Source organism: Capsicum annuum, chromosome 1 (assembly GCF_002878395.1).
Source record: "Capsicum annuum cultivar UCD-10X-F1 chromosome 1, UCD10Xv1.1, whole genome shotgun sequence".
Taxonomy (NCBI): Eukaryota; Viridiplantae; Streptophyta; class Magnoliopsida; order Solanales; family Solanaceae; genus Capsicum; species Capsicum annuum.
Genome location: NC_061111.1, coordinates 63,243,205 through 63,250,174, shown reverse-complemented (window position 1 = coordinate 63,250,174; position 6,970 = coordinate 63,243,205).

The window sequence follows — 6,970 nt, the reverse complement described above, 5'->3', positions numbered from 1 at the left end:
GTAGGTGGGGTCACGTGGGGTAGGGGGTAGGGTGTGATGTGTTTTATATGGATTGGGTAGGTTGTTAGGATAAGATGTAGGGGTTAGAATAGGATAGAATTTGTTAGGGAGTTTGTTATTTTTGTATTTTGTGAGGGATTATCACACGGGAGAGGGTACACGGTAGGATAACATAAAATGGGTAAAACTGAATAAAATTGAACTTTAAGAGGAAGAAATCACTTGTCTACATCATGCCCCCTTTGGATGTAAACACATGGTGTTTTCATACAAAGCAGTAGATAACGAGGCAGAATTTTGTCCTGACCTTTATTTAAAAGCACGGAGCAAGAGGAAGAAGGAAAACCAGGTCCTAACTTAGGACATCCTACCCACCCTTGTTATGAGGGGATCAAGTGACGAGTATCTCAAAGGATTGGAAGGAGATGGACTATACCGAGTTGAAGAGTCAGTGAGGTTCCATCGAGGTTCCGGTCCGCGGCTCTGTCATTACATGAAAAAAAAATAAAAAGTGAAAGTTAAAACATAAATAAATTACAAAATCCTATCTATACAGCTTCTGTTGGCTCTTGGCTTGACTTTTATCACCCTATTCTTCAGGCGGGCTCCGACTTGCAATTTCTTTCAACTTGTTGCTTGGTTTTCAATTGCTTCGCTTTGTTGCTTGACTTTTCGTTTCTTCACACTATTCTTCAGGCGGGCTCCTGACTTGCTATTTCATCACCCTATTCTTCAGGCGGCTCCTAACTTGCTATTTCATCACCCTGTTCTTCAGGCGGGCTCCTGAAACCCAAAATTAAAACTAGAACGAAAATTATCCCAAACAAGAATTATAATAAAGTAGTATTTCATTTTGAAAGTGTTGTCCCATTTTCCAAGAGGGTCCTGAACAGAAAGTAAAGTCCCATTTTTCCGGAGGGTCCTGAACATAAAGTAAAATCCCATTTTCCAGGAGGATCCTGAACATAAAATAAAATCCCGTTTTTAGGAGGGTCCTGAACAGAAAGTAAAATCCCATTTTTCAAGAGGGTCCTGAACAGAAAGTAAAATCCCATTTTTCAGGAGGGACCTGCGCATAAAGTAAAATCCCATTTTTCAGAAGGGTCCTGCGCATAAAGTAAAATCCCATTTTTCGGGAGGGTCCTGAACAAAAAGTAAAATCTCATTTTTCAGGAGGGTCCTGAACAGAAAGTAAAATCCCATTTTTTAGGAGGGTCCTGAACAGAAAGTAAAATCCCATTTTTCAGGAGGTTCCTGCGCATAAAGTAAAATCCCATTTTTCAGGAGGGTCCTGAACAGAAAGTAAAATCTCATTTTTCAGGAGGGTCCTGAACAGAAAGTAAAATCCCATTTTTCAGGAGGGTCCTGCGCATAAAGTAAAATCCTATTTTTAGGAGGGCCCTACGCATAAAGTAAAATCCTATTTTTCAGGAGGGTCCTGAACAGAAAGTAAAATCCCATTTTTGAGGAAGGTCCTGAACAGAAAGTAAAATCGTATTTTTCAGGAGGGTCCTGAACAACAAGTAGAATCCCATTTTTCAACAAGGTCCTGAATATAAAGTAAAATCCCATTTTTTAGGAGGGTCCTGAACATAAAGTAAAATCCCATTTTTCAGGAGGGTCCTGAACATAAAGTAAAAATCCCATTTTTCAGGTGGGTCCTGAACAGAAAGTAAAATCCCATTTTTCAGGAGGGTCGTGAACATAAAGTGAAATCCCATTTTTCAAGAGGGTCCTGAACATAAAGTAAAATCTCATTTTTTAGGAGGGTCCTGAACATAAAGTAAAATCCCATTTTTCAGGAGGGTCCTGAACAGCAAGTAGAATCTCATTTTTCAGGAGGGTCCTGAATATAAAGTAAAATCCCATTTTTCAGAAGGGTCCTGAACATAAAGTAAAAGCTCACGGATGTGCATTTCCAATGGTAGCTTAATTAAGTGAAGCGAATTTACCCCTATTTCAACAAATAAAATTTGTCAGTTAAAAACTTAGTGGTGGCTTGCAGCTCTTGGCTTCTCAGGTATCTGCCCCAGCACTCACTCCTTTCATCTTTGTTCTAAATTGCTAACACCTGCCCTGTCTTGCCGCATCATCGACCCAGATCCAGATTGAGGGAAATGAGTTCTGACTCAACCAATGGGTTTCCATTTTACCATGCCCCTGAGGTGCACTCTTTTCCCAAATCTGAATGCTTCCACAGATCCAATAGTCTGTCAGTTGATAGACTTCCTTTGCTTTGTGTTGAATTACGATCATATTTCTTTCCTGTGCTGTTCCTTGGTTTTTCCTCATATAATTAGAAAGACTGGTAGTAAATTTTGAAATCCTTTCTCGCTTATTTTGACACAGACTTGACTTAAAATGTAAAGAAATAATGGTAACTTTTATTTTGATAAATGACATAAAAATACAAAAAGCATGAATATGCAAATGAAAGAAAAGGGCAATATCCCATATTCAAAAAGAAAACTTATCTGAATACGACAACCAACTCCAATGAGTATGACATGCATTTTAGATTGAGCTGCCTGATCTTCCTATCCAAACTCCCCATTTGTTATTGAGTTCGTGCCTTTGCCACTGAGCCGCTTCTTCAAATCCATTGGACTCATACATCACATTCGAATGACGACATCTTAAAAGACTTTCGCCAACAAATCTCTTTCTTTTTACTTTTCACTTTTCTCTTGAACTCTCCATCGTCTTACGGTGCCCGTGAGGGTTTTCACCAATAAGACTCTCTCATTTTTGTATTTCTTTCCTGATTTCTTATGCTGAGGGAGACAAGCGGTAATTCACAATGTATCATCATATCCATTGCATGCTTAGACTTAACATTATCAAAAATTAATCCGAAGGACTTTCTTTGGTTGTAACTTGGCTTTTGGTTAAGGTTAGAAAAGATGGTAAGAGGCTCAAACGATACTTGAAGTGGGGGTGGGACTTACAACTTTTGGAATCGACTCAAACAACACATTAACTCATGCCCTAGTTTTGTTGACTGGTTGAATCTTAGATCTTTATTTGGTTGGACCGAGCCCGAAATAGAGCAGCCTACGTATCTCACTCCCGAGAGAGGAGAATCAGGTCAGACGTAGTTCCATCAGCTTATTCTTTGTTTTGATTTGATTTTTCTTTTATTTTCGAACTCCTTCTTTTATTCTTATTTTCTTGACATTTATCTTTGACTCTATTTTGATTCCAAAAGAGGGATATGAAATAAAGAAAAAATAAAACGAAGCTCAAATGGGTAAACAAAGGATGACACAATGTTTGGATGGAAGAATAAAATGCCTTCATCATGTCAATCTTCAAAAATGCAAGTACTAAACATGCAATAAAATCAACAAAGGATCAAATATCATACATAATATCTTTTGACCGCATCAGCATTGATAGCCATTTCTGCCATTTTGCCTTCAATATCTGTCAAATATAAGGCTCCATTGGGCAACAAAGGGACCTTGCCAGTTAGGGGAGAACTTGCCTTTCGCTTCAACCTGGTGAGGAAGGATACGTCTCAATGCCAACTGACCAACTTCAAAATTCCTGGGATGGACCTTTTTGTTATACGCTCGAGCCATCCTCCTTTGATACAACTGGCTATGACACACAGACGTTAGCCTTTTTTCCTCAATCAAACTCAAATGTTCAAGTCGGGTTTTTACACATTCGTCATCACCAATCTCTGCTTCTACATTGACTCAAAGAGAGGGAATTTCAACTTATGCAGGGATAACTGCTTCTGTCCCATACACCAATAAATATGGAGTTGCCCCTGTTGAACTGCAAATAGTGGTGCGATAACCTAGCAATGCAAATGGAAACTTTTCATGCCACTGTTTAGACCCTTGTACCATTTTTTGCAGTATCTTTTTTATATTCTTATTGGCGGCTTCTACAGCACCATTGGCCTTTGGGCGATATGGAGTAGAATTTCAATGTGCAATCTTAAACTGTTGACATACTTCTTGCATCAAATGGCTATTGAGATTGGCAGCATTGTCTGTAACGATCATCTTAGGAATTCCAAATCTATAAAGGATATTGGCATGAATAAAGTCCACCACAGCCTTCTTTGTCACTGACTTAAAAGTTACTGCTTTTACGCACTTTGTGAAGTAGTCAATGGCTACCAAAATGAATCTACGTCCATTTGATGCCTTCGGCTTAATTGGTTCAATCCCATCCATTCCCCAAGCCATGAACGGCCATGGAGCGGCCATTGCATGTACCTCAACAGGAGGAGAACGTATCAGATCACCGTGCACCTGACATTGATGACACTTTCGAACAAATTGAATAGAATCCTTTTCCATAGTAAGCCAGTAATAATCGTCTCGAAGAATCTTCTTTGACAAGACATGACCGTTCATGTGTGACCCACATACTCCAGAGTGTATTTCAACCATGATTGCCGAGGCTTCTCTTGCATCTACACACCTTAAAAGTCCCATATCTGGGGTCCTCTTATACAAGATTCCCCCACTTAAGAAAAATCCACTAGCCAAACGCCTAATAGTCCTCTTTTGATCATTGGTGGCATATGTTGGGTATTCTCCTGACTGAATGTACCACTTGATATCCAAGAACCAAGGTTCTCCATCGAGCTCTTCTTCAACCGCATTACAGTAAGCATGCTGATCATGACTCTGTATATGCACTAGATCCATGTAGGCTTTGTCTGGATGTTGGAGAATTGAAGATAGAGTGGCTAAAGCATCAGTAATTTTATTATGAATTCTTGGAATATGCCTAAATTTTACTAACACAAACCGTTGACATAGCTCCTGCAAGCATTGTCTATACGGGATAAGCTTCAAATCTCGCGTCTCCCAATCACCTTGAATTTGATGGACGAGCAAATCCGAATCTCCCAACACCAATAATTCTTGGACTCCCATATCAACAGCTATCCTCAAACCAAGAATGCAGGCTTCATACTCTGCCATATTATTAGTACAGTAGAATCGAAGTTGTACTGTTATAGGGAAATGTTGTCCCGATTCAGAGATAAGAACCGCACCTATTCCGACTCCTTTCATATTGACGGCTCCATCAAAAAATAACCTCCAACCAGGATCAGCATCTATAACGATTTCATCGACACACGACACTTCTTCATCAGGAAAATATGTCTTTAATGGCTCGTACTCTTCATCGATGGGATTCTCAGCAAGATGATCTGCAAAGGCTTGGGCTTTTATGGCGGTTCGAGTCACATATACAATGTCGAACTCGATAAGCAATATTTTCCACTTTGTCAATCGACCCGTTGGCATAGGCTTCTGAAAGATATACTTCAAAGGATCCATGCGGGAGATAAGATAAGTAGTATAGGATGAGAGATAGTGCTTCAACTTCTGTGCTACCCAAGTTAGGGCATAACACGTCCTTTCAAGAAGAGTATACCTGGCCTCATATGCAGTGAACTTCTTGCTAAGATAATAAATAGCCTGCTCCTTTTTGCCTATGACATCATGTTGACCCAGGACACAACCGAAAGAATTATCCATGATTGATAAATATAAGATCAAAGGCCTACCAGTCTCCGGGAGTACCAACACAGGCAGATTCGACAAATATCTTTTGATTCGATCGAACGCTTCCTGACATTCTTAAGTCCATTTTACCGCAACACTCTTTTTCAGTAACTTGAATATGGGCTCACAAGTGGTTGTGAGTTGAGCAATAAACCTGCTAATGTAGTTCAGTCTACCAAGCAAACTCATCACCTCTGTTCTATTCTTGGGCGGGGGCAAATCCTGAATGGCTTTAATTTTTGAGGGATCCAATTCAATTCCCCGATGGCTGACTACAAACCCCAACAGATTTCCAGATGAAACTCCAAATACACATTTTGTCGGGTTAAGTTTGAGATTATAACTGCGAAGCCTTTCAAAGAACTTTCTTAAATTTTTAACATGGTTGGCCTGACTTTTTGACTTAATAATCATATCATCCACGTAGACCTCAATCTCCTTATGCATCATATCATGAAACATAGTGGTCATGGCTCTCATGTATGTTGCTCCAGCATTCTTCAAACCAAACAGCATCATTCGATAACAATAAGTCCCTCATAGTGTGATAAAAGACGTCTTCTCTGCATCCCTATCATCCATAATGATCTGGTGATATCCGGCAGAGCAATCCACAAAAGAGGCAACCTCGTTTTTATAATAGTTGTCTAACAAAATGGAATGTTGGGCAGTGGAAAATTATCTTTTGGACTTGCTCTGTTCAAATCACGGTAAACAACACACACTCGAATTTTGCCATCTTTCTTTGGTACGGGAACAACATTAGATAACCACATGGGATAGCGAGCCACTCGAATTACTTTGGCTTCAAGTTGTTTCATGATTTCCTCTTTAATTTTAATACTTACATCCGTTTTAAACTTCCTCAACTTCTGTTTGACAGGAGGGAATGCGGGATCAGTTGGCAATTTGTGAGCCACTAATTCAGTGCTTAAACCAGGTATATCATCATAAGACCATCCAAAAACATCCTTATAATCAATTAATGCTTGAATCATTTCATCTTTTAGCTGTGGAAAAACATGTACACTGATTTTAATTTCCCTAACATCTTCTTGATCCCCTAGATTTATTGGCTCAGTCTCATTCAAATTAGAATTCGTTTTGTCTTCAAACTGTTCCAACTCTTTGCTTATTTCTTCTAGTGCTTCTTCTTCATCATATTCCCCATACTGCTTCATTACATCTTGATTAGTTTAGATTTTAAGATCAGGCTGAAAATTTTGCATGCATGTCATGTCATTAGAATCAGCATAAAGAGAACTGTGTAAGAAAAGAAAAACAAAATATATTAGACACGAAACAAAAAGGACATTGCATTTCATTAAATAAAAGATAGAAGGGTTTAAACACATATGCTAACATAACATAAACAAACTAAAATCCGAATTACAACCCTGAAATAACTCGGATAAACAGAAAAAAAA